This window comes from Macrobrachium nipponense, chromosome 6 (genome assembly GCF_015104395.2).
Source record: "Macrobrachium nipponense isolate FS-2020 chromosome 6, ASM1510439v2, whole genome shotgun sequence".
Classification (NCBI taxonomy): Eukaryota; Metazoa; Arthropoda; class Malacostraca; order Decapoda; family Palaemonidae; genus Macrobrachium; species Macrobrachium nipponense.
In genome coordinates this window covers 34,787,195-34,802,065 of record NC_061108.1, presented here as the reverse complement: position 1 = coordinate 34,802,065, position 14,871 = coordinate 34,787,195, and the positions used below count along the sequence as shown (strand labels likewise).

At 37.9% G+C, this 14,871-nt stretch overlaps 1 protein-coding gene across 1 annotated transcript in view; it reads right to left on the bottom strand.

Moving 5' to 3' along the window:
- LOC135216720 (protocadherin Fat 3-like) overlaps positions 1-9,590 on the bottom strand; it is a 750,169-nt gene extending 740,579 nt beyond the window's left edge. The window contains exon 1 of the mRNA XM_064252180.1: positions 9,199-9,590. The gene's annotated coding sequence lies outside the window, so the exon portion shown is untranslated. The remainder of the gene's footprint in view (positions 1-9,198) is intronic.
- Positions 9,591-14,871: the final 5,281 nt, after the last annotated feature.

The following is a 14,871-nucleotide window of genomic DNA, read 5'->3' as shown; positions in this document are numbered from 1 at the left end:
CATTAAAAACACATTACATTCTTCTTAAAATTGGAGCACAAAACCTGCAGTTCAAAAAAAATAACAAAATGAACAGATAGTACAAAAACCTGTGGTTAAAAAAACAATAAAACAAACAGATTACTATCAATCATCAAGACCAAAGAACTTGTACAAACACAATAAGGAAACAGAAAGTATGATTTGTCTCAATTTATGCACGAAAAGGTATCATCACAAAATCAAAATAAAAGATTAAAAAGGAACACGGCAGGTTGGTGCAAAGATACGTTTAGATAATGTTCATACTTCAGAAAAAAACCCCAACGGGGGGGGTGAACCCCAAAATATTTTGCGGGTGGGGTGACCTTCGTCTTGGTATGCACGTCGGGCGCACCGTTAATGATCCCTAGACATGCTTGTATATCATCTTCACTCTCCTCTCCCAGGTAACCAGGCAGTCCCGGAAATGGGGGTACGGTTTGTTCAGATGCCCACATCAGGACATCTTCTCTGACGGGATGCATGTGTGATAAGTGGTACTCGCCCTGGGCACCAGTCCTAATATGCTTTATCACAGCAGTGTCGTTTTTAATTTCTTTCACGTGGTATGGACCTAGATAGGCGGGCTCAAGTTTATGTTTCTTCGGCTGCAGTCTTTTCAAATAGATCCTGTCCCCTATTTGTATCTTAGACGTTTGGTGTGCGGAATCGTGATCATATTGCGTCTGATACTTTTCATTTGCCCTCAACAGAAGTTTCTGCGTTATCTGAAATACTCTTCAGGTTAGGTTACAGAACATCACCCGGTGTTGCTCGACACTATATAACGGTAAAGTTCTAGGGTCCATGATCACAGTATATGGCAATGAAGGGTCCTGTCCATACACTAAAAAATACGGGGTATCTCTTATGGAACTGTTATACGCAGTATTAAGTGCAAATTCCGCCATTTGCAACATCTCTGCCCACTGATTCGGACTGTCTGCCACTAAATATTTCAAAATATTTGTCACTTCTCTATTATGGGATTCAACGCATTGGCTGAAGGCCGGTAGGATGCGATCGTGAAATGTTCCACATTAAATAATTTTGTCAGCTCTTTTATCACTTCATTAACAAACTCACGCCCATTATCACTGATTAGAGTACGAGGACAGCTGAATTTCGTTATGAATGAACACAAAGCTCTGGCAACCGATGTTGCGGTCTTATCCACCATTGCATAGGTGTGCGTATAACGCTTGAACACATCCACCATCATACACATATTTGAACTGCCCGTCTCCAGGAGGGAAGGGTCCTACGACATCGATATGCACTCTGTTAAATTTAATTGGCTCTACTGGCCACATGCGAGCCTTTGGAATGGAGTGTTTGTGGTTTTTCATGGTATTACATATGTGGCACTGGCTGATAATTTTGTAATGTCTGTTCTCATTCCTATCCAAAAAAAGTATTCTCGTGCCCTCCTGAGGGACCTTTCTATACCTATATGTCCTGCATAAGCACTTACATGTATCATGTGGATGACTTTCTCTACCAAAGAGGGAGGAAGGACGACGCGAGATCGGATATCGCCCGGTCTCTTCTCATATTTACAAAACAAAATATCTCCTTCAATGAAGAACATACTTCTGGGCACCTTTAGGAAATCGGGAAACTCGTTACTCGTTACTCGCACCCCTTACATAAGCCCTAACCTGCCCGATCCATGGCTCGGACTTCTGACCCCTTATCACCTCTCCAACACTCCAACCACACAAATCAATCACACACTCATTTTCACTCCCAGGGCATTCGCTTGCTGACCCCCTAGGAGGGTCAGCCCTTTCGCTCCCACGACTCATTTCCCTTCTCTCTCTCCCTAACTCTGGAGTTCCTGAGTTATTCCCGTTTTCCACATCGGCTGCCTCTGACTCATGCAACTGCTTCTTCCGTCGTTGTTCCTCTCTCTTTGCTGCTCGATTTGTAACTCCCATTATGGCACTTCTGGAGAGGGCATCCGCTACTTTATTTGTTTTCCCTGCTATATGTTCAATTCCCACACTATCAAACTCTAACAGCCGTTCTATCCGAGCGTGTCGAGTGGTCAAATCCCCTTTCTTGAATAAATCTCTCAATGGGCGATGATGTGTTAATTTTGACTTTATGCCCTAGTAAAAAGTAGCGATGTCTCTCCAGCATCCATAGAATAGCCAATGCCTCTCTATCGAAGGTACTGTAATTCTTCTCTGCTCCTTTCAATGCTCGTGATGCAAAACAAATCGGCTTTTCATTCCCTGCATCGTCAACTTGAGAAATCAATCCCCCGATAGCTATACTGCTCGCATCAGTGGTTACTACAAATGCTTGATCGAACTTTGGATAAGCTAATAGTTCATTACTAGTGAGTGAAATCTTTAGTTCTTGAAAGGCCATTTCTTCCTCCCGTTCCCAATGAAAATCTTTCTGCTTTCTCAATGAATCTAGCGGTCTCGCTATTTTACTGTCGGGGAAATTCTCTAATTGCTGCTACTTTATCAGCACAAGGCTTAAGGCCTTCAGATGTTACGATGTGCCCCAAAAATTCAACTTCTTGCTGAAAGAATTTACATTTGGTTAGATTAATTTTTATCCCCTGTCGCTTTAAAACTTCAATAATGTTCTTCTTGTGGTCTTCCACTGTAGCCCCTATTATGATTATGTCATCTAAATAAACAAACATGCTATGTCCTAATAGCGGAGCTAATACGGACATCATAACACATGAAAAATGAGCAGGAGCATTCTTTACCCCAAAAGGGAGGTAATTATATTCAAACAATTGATCATTAGCTATAAAGGCTGCCTTTTCCTTGCTACTCTCGTCTATAGGGATTTGATGATAACCTGACTTTAAATCTAAGGTGGTGAAGAATTTACTATCCCTGACCTTAATTAACAACTCTTCGATAGAGGGCAGTGGGAATGCATTGTCTTTTGTGATACTATTCAACTTTCTATAATCAACACATAGCCTAAGAGAACCATCCTTCTTTTTAACCATCACGATTGGCGAGGCCCAGGGGTATTCACTTTCTCTAATTGTCCCTTGTTCCCTTAATTTATTAATCTTGTTCTCCACTTCCCGCTGATAACAAACTGGTATTCTATAAGGCTTAGATTTTATGGGTGGATGATTCCTGGTTTCTATAACAAAAGGAAAACTAGTTACTCTGCCTGGGGTTTCGTCGCCAATCGCGATTACATCTTGATAACCTTCTACGATTTCCTTGACAATATTCTGATAAGTAACAGGGGTAGACCCACCAGCTGTGAGGAGGAGTCTACTTAGACGTTCCTCACTGCAACCTTGACACGTGCTACCCAAGGTCGCGAGAGTGTAAGAAGCATCTGCTATTTCACAAGGTTCAAGGTCGCATATCAATTCGCTGTCTAGTACGATACACTGGTCACTGACATTCATAAATGGCACATTAACTTCGCCCAGTATTACCTCACTCAGACCCGGAATGATAAAATCGTCCCATTTGTTATGGGTCTGATCATAACTAAAGTGCCTTCCGGTATGCTCCGTGAGGGTGTCACGGCGAGGGATGAGACAGTCCGGGGTGGTGCCACATCTCCCACCTCTGGGGCAGCGGTTACTTTTCCTGCAGCTCCCTTCGACTTAAGGGAGACTCGTAGGCACCTCGGTCTCTCCCCCTCTGTGGGGATTCTTTGTCCCTTTAAATATACCTCGATCCCTTTCCCGGCTGTGCCAGCCACTATTATTTCGTTCCTATCCACAAATCAATTCCTAAAATAACTGAAATTCTTTCTACTTGTAATGCTGGCACTACATAAAAGGTATGTGTCACCACTCGCCCATCGATGGTTACCTGTTGTCTCACAGCCCTCTGGGTTACCATACGATGACCACCTGCAGTACTTAAAACCAAAGAACCTTCCATCGGCTGCACCAATCCTGTCACCAGGTGTTCTTCTAACAGAGACACTTGCACCAGTGTCGATCAACGCCCTTCCCTGTCGCTCCCCTACCCAGATTTGCACGATCGGCACCACGGCTTCCTTCGTGGATTGAGGGTGGGAGATAAGCTCTTGCCTTACCGTCTCTCCTGGCACCTTGAACAACCGGGCATGGGCAGCAACGGGTGGGGGAGGGCTATCCACTACTTCTCGAGGGGTTGGCTGACTTCCCCTCCTCCTCGACAAGGCGTCCCTTGTCCTACTGGGGACACGGTCGTTGTTTGGACCCGGCGGCCGTGGGTGTAGTCAGGGGTCCTCCCGACTCCTCCTCCACGCTGCCTTCCCCTTCCTCTCCTTGGTGAGGGGGAAACGTTCCGCTGGCCGTCGTCGTTTTTTGAACAAGCGCTCACGAGGTGGTCTGTTGCTTTGCATCGAAAACAACGTCGTGGCTCGATGAAAGAGGGGCACCGGGCCCTCAGGTGGCCCTCTCTCCCACACCCCCAGCAACGGCCAACCGTGTAATTCCCGGCTGTTTTCCCCTTGCCTCTTCGAGGCCCCTGGGTGCGTGACCCGGCCCCCTGGATGGTGGGTGAGGCTGGCTGAGGATTCGCTGGGTCAGATTGGTTAACCGTTGCAACAACCGGTTGGGAGGTGGCCTGTGGCCCCATCCTTGTTTGCTGGCGTCGTCTGTGGTCGAATAGTTGTTGTACCTTCAACAGCAAGGTGTGTAAGGGCCTCTTGTTGTCAACAAGAAATCCCACTACGGAAGTGGGAAGAATTCGTTTCAGCATGCGTCGACAGAAGTTTTCTTTTCCCTCTACAGTCTGGTCTTCGTCAGGGGTGAGGGACTCATAGTCCTCACCGACGCGATAGTAGAAAGCTGAAATCGACTCTCCCACCCCCAACCTGGGGTCATAAGCTTCCATTAGCTCCATCTTCTCCTCTCGATGTAGGGCAAACTGCTGAGTGAGGTGCTGTTTAAAAGTACCCCAGTCCACCGAATAATGGACGTCCCAGCTCCTGATTTGTCGTGCTGCATTACTGATGGTCTTCTATTTCGCTTGCACAATCTTTTCTCTATCTGTCCAACCAATTGTGGCGTTTTCAACACACTTTATAAAGGTCTCGATCGAAAGGAAGCCTTCACCAGTGCGTAAGTTATCAAACTCAGGCACGGATCCATCTAGCACTGGCAGATTTTCTACTTTTCCATCTGATCACACTTGCGTGAATGACGCGACGTTGGCCGAAATTGTGGGTGGGTCGACGGGCTTTTTAGTTTGCGTATTTGTGTAACTCTTCTACAGCGCGTTGGATAATTGTTGCCACTGACGGATCATTCACACTTTCCTTTTTCTCGGCACTGTTATTGTTAGCACTGGTGCTGCTAGTACTGGCACTCCCGCCATCACGCGCCGCTTTTCTCTGAGTTTGCATTGTTTATTTCACCTTCACAATTACGCTGTTAATTATTATGCACTGGCAAGACCCCACAACTGACACCAATTTATATGACCTGATTTTCGATCATACAAGGGTTCTACCAGTACAATGAAACGCGTAAGATAAAATTAAAATTAACGTGGCTATTTCCTTCCTTAATAGTTACACAGGGCCCTGTTGCTAATAATAAGCTACTAATTAAATGATTATTATATAGTGGGAAGGTACTCTAAGGCGACACGCGCCGACCACTGTCTTTGAGACGCACCCTGACCCGTCGACCACTAATTCCATATTGACTCTTAACTTTTCAAACTGAACTTGTTTGGGGCACAGGTCTAAGCTGATTGGCCTCTTATAATTGAAAGGAACCAATGGGTCTTCGATGTATGGCACTCATTTGAATCACCCACGCCACGCCACGCCACCAACAAACATATGGGCATTCGATGAATCAGCGATATCCATCTGATCGTTACTCTTTGATCACACAAAGCTAAGCACAACACATATAGTCGATTTTCCGTTATGTCTTACACATGAATTTTCTATACAGATAAGTTCATATATATATATATATATATATATATATATATATATATATATAGATATATATATATATATATATATATATATATATATATATATATATATATATATATATATATATATATATATATATATATATATATATATATATATATATATATATATATATATATATATATATATATAGATATATATATCTATATGTATATATATATAAATATATATGTATATATGTATATATTTTTACGTATATAGCGGGCCTTGAGAGAGGCTAGATACGTAAACGGAAGTGATTGAGGGATTTCAAGAGGGAATTGCTTTAACTTACCGTAAACTGATAGTTTATTATTAATTTCTTTAGAGGAAGGTCGCCAGAAAACTCAGCTCGTTACTTAAAGCTATTTATTTACAAAAAGGCCCCTGCTGGGCTGGAGAAAAAGGTAAATGATGGCTCCACTGGAGCTGTTGTAGCTGGTTTTCATACACTTGGGGTAATGCACACTTGCGGGCAGAGAGACGGCACGTGACTCATGGAATCTGGAAAAGAATCCCAGATTAAACAAGATAAAAGGAAAAATGACTTCTTGCTTTGATTAAGGCTGATTAATTCTCTAACATTGGGGAAGGTAAACTCGAATGGTTCACTGAGGTATGCACGAAAGCTGGGTCCTTAACAAGTCACAAGGGGAGCACGTGGCCCGATGAGGCAAAGGGCTTTTGATATAGAAGGGGTAAAAATGAGAATTGAAAATGAATTTAGCAAGAGTCGTATGGTAGTAAAAAAGGTGCTGGGTTGAAGTTTACACTTTCAGACGTACCTTTATGCAATATTCAGTGTATCCTTGTAGAAGAATGCGCCTGACCTCTGTTCAGGTCTGGGGTTCGTGGTCCACCATACGTCGTGGGTAAGGCCTAAGTTTGGGAGGCTGGCCGGGTGGACATCTGTCCTGGACTACCGACTGCAGTTGACTGAGATCGATACTCGTTGTTTTTGAATCACGGGGCTTCCAAAGACTGCCTCGAGCATCGCCTGAACGGTGGTAAACACAACGCCAGCAAATTGGGAAGGAAAATAGGTCTTATTGTAGAAGTCCCTAAAATCCATCTCGAAGCCTAGCTACTCTTGTGACTTGCCTCTCTTACCCTAAAGCTTCCGTCAGACCGGAAATATCTTCCCTACGACATAACACTCTCCCAACAACAGTCGCTTCAGCAGAAGGCATGGCTGCTACTTTTATAATTAAAATATCACTAAAACTCTGCTGGGAAGGCGAGCGTTCTATAGACGTAGCAATATATATATGTATATGTATATGTATATGTATATATATATATATAATATATATATATATATGATATATATATAATATATATATATAGTACTCATATATATATATATATATATATATATATATAGTATATATATATATATATATATATATATATATGATATACATATATATATATATATATATATATATATATATATATATATATATATATATATATATATATATATATATATATATATATATATTATATACATATAAATATATATAATATAATATATATATATATATATATATATATATATACATATATATATATACTATATATATATATATATATAATAATGTATAATATTATTATATATAGTATATATATTATATATACTATATATCTATATATATATATATATCATATATATATATATATATATATATATATATTATATAATATATATTAGTATATATATATATATATATATATATATATATATGTATCTATATAATATGTATATATATATATATATATATATATATATATATGTATATATATATATATATATATATAATATCATATATATAGTATAATTATATATATATATATATATATTATATATATATATATATCTATATATATATATATATATATATATATATCTATAATATATATATATATATATAATCTATATATATATATAGATCCCTATATAATATATATGTATTATATATATATATATATATTTTATATATAATATAAAATAATATATATTTTATATATATAATTTATATACGGTAAAACTTTACAATAGTTTTTCGGCATGATTCCTTACAGCGCTGACTAGGAAAGGTTACCACGTTTTTGGGAGATCCAGGTTACGACATGGTGGCTTAGGTAGGTTAGGTTAGTTAAGTAAGATTTGTTTAGGTCCAACCTAGCATTATAGGAAAGGTTAAGTCTATGTATGAATGAAGAACCTGTCCTGGTCGGTGACATGAGGGAATCAGGTCGTGCACCTATCGTAAAGTTTTACCACAATGATTTGTTACTAATAGCTAATATTTTTGGAGTAGATATTCTGCCATCTCACAGCAGGCTACATATTGGTGCACAATCACAGTTGGGTACCGCCAATGATGACATAACCACGAATGTATCGGAAGTGTTTCGCACCATTCAAAGCCAGTGGGTTAGGTTAGGTTTTATATTGAATAACCAGTTATTTTGTTTGTTCGACTAACAAGTAACCCTAAAGCCGCTTGTTACCATTTTTTTCTGACTTATTTCTTGCTGGTTCCCAGCTTTAGAACAAAAGCTGGCCAAACAAAACAACCTTGTTTGTTTGTTGTTTGGTTTATCCCATTAAATGCAACTAGCCTAGGAAAAAAAATGTCACAAAATAATCACTGCGCATATGCACCAGAAATGCCAGCCAAATATTCAAATGCATAATCTGCCGTGACTCTGCAAAATATTCCCTGCCTAATGATTTATATCAAGAAAACCACGTTCCATTATTCATTTCCATGAAGGGGCACGTGACCAGGAGGGGCCCCACCTTAAATCGCCACTGAACCTAACCCTGAATTACTGATATAAAAAGTTCACTGTCATCCTAATAAACGATTTTTTTAAACGAGTACCTACCTATGGTATACAATTGTCCCTATGAAACCGTCCTGGACCCATTATGGCTATTAACAAATGGTTGGGCCACTAACGATATTTTTAGGCAGTTTCTTTGACTACATCGTTCTGATTTCTTACTTGTTAACGGACAATTTTCTAAAATGCCCGAAACAGCCACAATGAAGCTTCAATATTTGGACAACACTCCTAGCCTAGGTATTTTGTTGGTTGTTTTTACTAGTTTTGAATTAGGCTAACCAATCTACAAATCAAAGGGCTATTTGTGTATTTGATCAAAATTTACACTGGATTCCAATCTATTAACATATAAAATGGGTACTTATGACTTTGGTTAAAACTTACATTCGATTCCAATCTAGTCAACATACTACAACACAGTCGGTCTTCTTAGCACAGATTCAGCACAGTTACTCTATTCGTCACAGATTCAAGGCGGCAACTGGCAACTTTATTGGTAATTTGGCATAGGCAACTTGGCAAGTAACTTGGAAGTTGGAACTTGGTCTTGCAGTTGGACTCTCGGAGACTGGGCTGAAAATTCACGTGATTCAGGCTCCAACAATATCCTAACATATTTTGACGTTATTTGACTTAATATGAAAGAACTGACGATAAGAGTTTCCAAGGAGTTTGGCGCAGGTTCTGATGAATTCTATGAATTGATATTATATTACTTTCAGGAAATGACGTTCGTTCTACGAGATCAGATATTACAAAATCCGTAAGTCGCATGATTTTCAGATACTACCTACCAGCAAAAGAAAACATGGTAGGTCCCTAGGTACACTTTTATTCTGATTTTAAGAAAACTTGCATGTTTAAATCAGTGACTCTGTTTAAATTAAATTAAAAAGAGTTCGGAGAACTAAACATTAAATCAAATATTTAGTTCCGGGCTGTACGCTATACACACAGAATATAAAATTATGATTTACTCATTAGATTTAAGGCAAAAGTAATACTCCTTGCAATTACAGTGCCTATCAGTATAAGGAACTCAGTTAAATCTCTTACCATTTGCATGAAAAAAATGCATGTGAAACCATATATACACAATATACAAACCTGAGATACTTTACATTAGGATTTACTTCCAGGGCCGGCTGTGAATTATTTTCAGCGAAGGCGGAAAAACGGCTGTCGAACTTTCAAATAAGGTAGTTAGTTAATTAATTCACGGCACCCGTGCATCTGGCTAGAGTACCTACAGTCCCGCCTCTTACGACGCTCCTGATTGGCTGTTGATCAGCCAGTTACAAGGTTGGGGAAAATGAAATATATAATAAAAATTAATAATGAGAGGGACATATGAGGAAAGATTGTAGTGAAAGAAAAACCAATGGGGTGAATGAATTGCCTCCATAAGGTATCAATATTTCTCTAGGTAACGATTTTTTTTTTACAAATAGAGCTCTCCACTATAGCTAGGATATGAGAGAGGGAGATAGTGATAATGATAGTGACGGTAATGATCGTCTTATTTTTCTTTTTCCCCCATAATTAACTTCTATCGAGGGATCGTGATCCTCCATTGTCTCATCACGTGACCAGGACGTGACTGAGAGATTAATGGTCTTAATCTTTTGGTTATTATTTTCATAATAGCCCTACTTATAATTTTGTCATCCATGACGTACTGTATGAAACACACGATGATAAAGGAAGAATGCACTGCGATGCTATATTGAAAGAATACTAGTGCTGAACGAGTCAGGAAATTTGGTTTTACTTACCTACCGATGCCTAATTGAGCTACTTAAGTAGCAACATAAATATAATATTGCTTGTAAGTGCTTCTATAACAACTATAATTATACGAATTATGTTTTTAAAAAGATGACATAACTTTTTATTTATCAAAGTTTATTTAAGACCAAGGAGTTTGCGCAAGGCCCCTAGAAACAAAGAAAATACTGCATTTAAATGCATGGCATGTTTTATCAGGGTACAAATTCTTTCAACTGAAAAATTTAAATTTTGATGCCATTTTAATAATGGAGAATATTTTTAAGACAATAACTCTACATAATAACTAACAGCATCGGAACGACAAGTTCCTGAATGAAAATCACCCTTCTCTTAAATTTCTCATGCAAATTCGCAATAAAGAAGAGTGGCTTTTACTGCAAGTTTTATAAATAAACACAGCTGGTCGTAATCTTTTAAATTTCATATTCAAAGTGTAATCCACAAGATTAGCAAATTCAGGGTCATCATCATCATCTCGTCTGGGCCCCTTCAACAACACGTCTAATAGTTCCTGTGCTATGAGTTCACCTTCTGACCATTTGAATTCTAACTTTCTGAATTTTTTCACCCATGAATTTCTGGCAAAGATAAACTTGTGTTCGCTGTGCCTGCCTGGTTCCAAGTTAGGGTCTGACATTTCGCTCTTTTGATGTGCACTTTTAATAAACTCTGGCAAGAGGGTCATGTCCACTCCACCATAGCTAACTAGTGCTTTGATATTTTGATACTAAATCGTTGGAAGAACTTCTCATGTCTTAATTTGTTGATGTCCCTACTCGATGACTAAAACGATCAACCATGAAGAAGGCATGCAAAGTGTTCAAACTCGGATAGAACATGATCTACAATTTTACTTGAGACCCCTTATTGGGAAAATGTATCAACGAACTCTAAATGCCTTCTAAGGATTTTAATAATGACAATTTTACCCTTTCTGCCAAACGCACTTGCCGTATCACAGCCACTAAAAGCGAGCAAGTCTGGAAGAACACAAATTTATTTTCCAACATCTTGGATGCCATGCACTTTGAATGTCTACCAGTCGTCTTTTATTGTTTACTCCAGTATCAAACAAAACAAGCTGTGTTACTTTCTAAGCATGTTTAAGGAAGAGAATAAAAACGTCATTGAGAGCTGGTCGTCCAGCAGTTGAATCAAGCGAGCTTTGAGCTGCAATGTACAAGCAATGGAGCAAAATTTAAAATTTTGGTGTCTGTTTCCTCTTCTATCTCCCTCATTCTGCTAGAGCACCACTGTTCCATGTACCTGCTCTTACGTCTTATCCACTATCTTCTTTGGCCACAGTCGTGAATCCTGCTGTACCCCTCACCCCTATATCACGCGAGGGTGAGAGATTCTACCACAGTTATTGGGGTGGGCTTCGCCTTTGACTAAAAACGACGCCTGCAAGGCAGCAGTTTCCACAGTTATTGGCAGCAGCTGTCCTTTTAGCCGCCTTTTATGACATGCTTTGCCTACGTTGGTAGTATTCTTACACCCATAGATGTAGAGGAGACCTCTCTCTATAAAATTGCTTGCACCCCTACCGCAGGGATGGCAAAATATGCAGATGCTGAAGTGTAAGTCTATAAATTACATACATACACACACACACACACACACACACACACACAACACACAACACACACACATATATATAAAATATAGAAAATATATATATATATATATATATATATATAGTATATATAATATAAATATATATCATATATTGCTACTGTCAAAGTGCATATTTCCCCTCTTTGAAATGTTATGTAGAATTGTGCAACATTTTTTCAGATTCCTAGATAGCTTAGAGATAAGATGTTTTAAAATGTGTGTTCAGATTTCGCATTACATAATGTAAAAGAATATATAACATAGAATGTAAAAAGAGAGAGATTTTCTTTGTCCATTTGAAACTACGATTGTTTCCCTTTTATGTCAGCGAGATCCGTTTGCTTTCCTAATCTGTCAACACGTTTGATAAGCGAGCTCAAGACTTCATTTGTGTTTTGAGAATCTGTCATCAAGTAAGACAAGGGCTTCTGCTTCGATCGTTCAAGACGAATAAATGTCTTTTTTTTAACAGACTGGTCTTGTACGAGTATGTCTTTGCTGAGTGCCATGTGCAGATTACACATTTTTTATGTAAAATTGCGTAAGATTTCGAAGCTTCTGGAAGCATTTGTGCCAAAAACGTTTTGTGTCATCTTCTCAGTCCAGTTTTCGCAAGGGAAAAGAATTCATTATATCTTAGAACCGCGAGGCGATCAGATCTCTCTCTCTCTCATCCTCTCTCCTCCCTATCTCTCTCTCATCTCTCTCTCTTTCATCTTCTCTCGGACATCCTTGGAGATTAATATTAACGTAAACGTAAATTGGTCACTCGTAACTTGAGAATTTCATATTTGATATTTCTTAGAGTTTATTTAGTGTTAAATAGTGTTTTTGTGGAATCTGAACAAACATTGTTTTGTAATGGCGCCTGCTTTTTGGTAAAGTGAAACAAGACTGCAGCAAAGAAAGAAGTTGGTATACCAAAAAGGTAAAGTGTGTTATATTTTTATTAGTTGCAACTAATATCTAATAGTTATGATGGTTTGGTGAGAAACTAATAACTAATAACAGATAGGAACAGTGGTTAACTAATAACTGATAGGAACAGTGGTTTGATAAAAACTGATGGTTACAATGTTTTGAGTGAAAAGATTTACACTTTTACACATTGCAAATTTTTGTGTTTTGTGTTTGTTTCATTTTGTGCATTTTTTCATTTTCTTGTTGAAGTGTGCCTTTTTATTTTGATACTGTCCACATTTTTTTAAATTTTCATTTACATTCACAATTTAATTGACTTAGTTATTTTCATTGCTTAATCACTGCACATTTAATTAAATTTAACACTTGTGAATTAATTTGCATTTACTTAGAATTCTTTTCAAGTTTTATTATTGTTTAGCATTTGTGAATTAATTTCAAATTTTCAATTATTGCCTAACATTTTTGAATTTCAATTGAAATAATTTTCTTGAATTTTGTGATAAATTAATTTTGATTTAATTTTACTTAATTGGTTCAAGAATTAATTAAACTTTACTTTGTTTTCAAGAAACAGTAATTCTCCCTGATATTGTGAATTTCACTTATAAATTTTGAGTTTAATAATAATTTTTTGTATTTAAGATTTTTATAAGTATTTTCATTTATAACCAGTATATTTGCATATGATTATATTTATGTTAGGTAGAAACATAGAGTGGTGATTAATCTGCTTTCCTTCAATTTACTTGAAGTGAATTAGAACCAGGGAAGTACTTAGACTTCTGAAATCAAGGAAATACTTAACCTTTTAAAGTTGTTGATGGAATGATGCCCTTTGATTAATTTAATTACTTACAAGATTACCTCACACCTGTTTTGATGAACTTAGTTTGATTTTCTGCAATACTGGTAAGTTGTTAAGGGATCACTGTTGCCTTTAGAGTACTATTCAGTCATTTAATACCTGTGATGAGGGTTCAGGCGTCTGGCTTTTGTGAGGTAACAATAAATGAATGGTAAGTGTAGTAACCAGATACTTGGCACTTCGTAACATGTATTAATGGTGCCCAGAGACCAGGGAAAGCAGATTTCATTATCACTCTAGTATATACTGGTGGCGTTAGGGATATATTTTGTTAGGAGAGTGACCATATAGTTTTTGTTTTGCATTTATTGTATTGAATTGTAAGTTGATAACTTAGAGGAAAATGGCTCAGTTCAAGGTTCAGGAATTTTTAGCAGCCCCTTCCATCCAAGTTTTATCTGAAACCACTCTGACTAAGGCACAGTGGAGCGCTTTAGCAGTGGCATGTGGTGGTTATGTATCTACTAGTATGGTAAAGGCACAAATAATATGTATTGCTATGGAATCATTGATAAACTCTGGTAGAATAACTGATGAAGATGAGTTAAAAATGGCTCAAGAGTTGTTGAATGTAGCACGTGCTGATCTCATAAATAAGCAAGCAGAAAAGAGAGAGAAAAGTGATGCAGAGTTAGAGCTTAGACGCATTGAAGCAGAAGAGAATTTGATTAAGCTAAAAATGCTTGCTGAAAGAGAGAGAATGCAAGCTGAAAGAGAAAGAATAGACAGGGAAAAACAAGAAAGAAGAGAAAGAAAAGAAGAAAAAGCAGCAGAAGAGGAAAGAGAAATCGCAAGACATAAAAGGGAAATGGACTTGATAAGAGCTAGATCCACATTACCTGTAACACCGTTTAACCCTA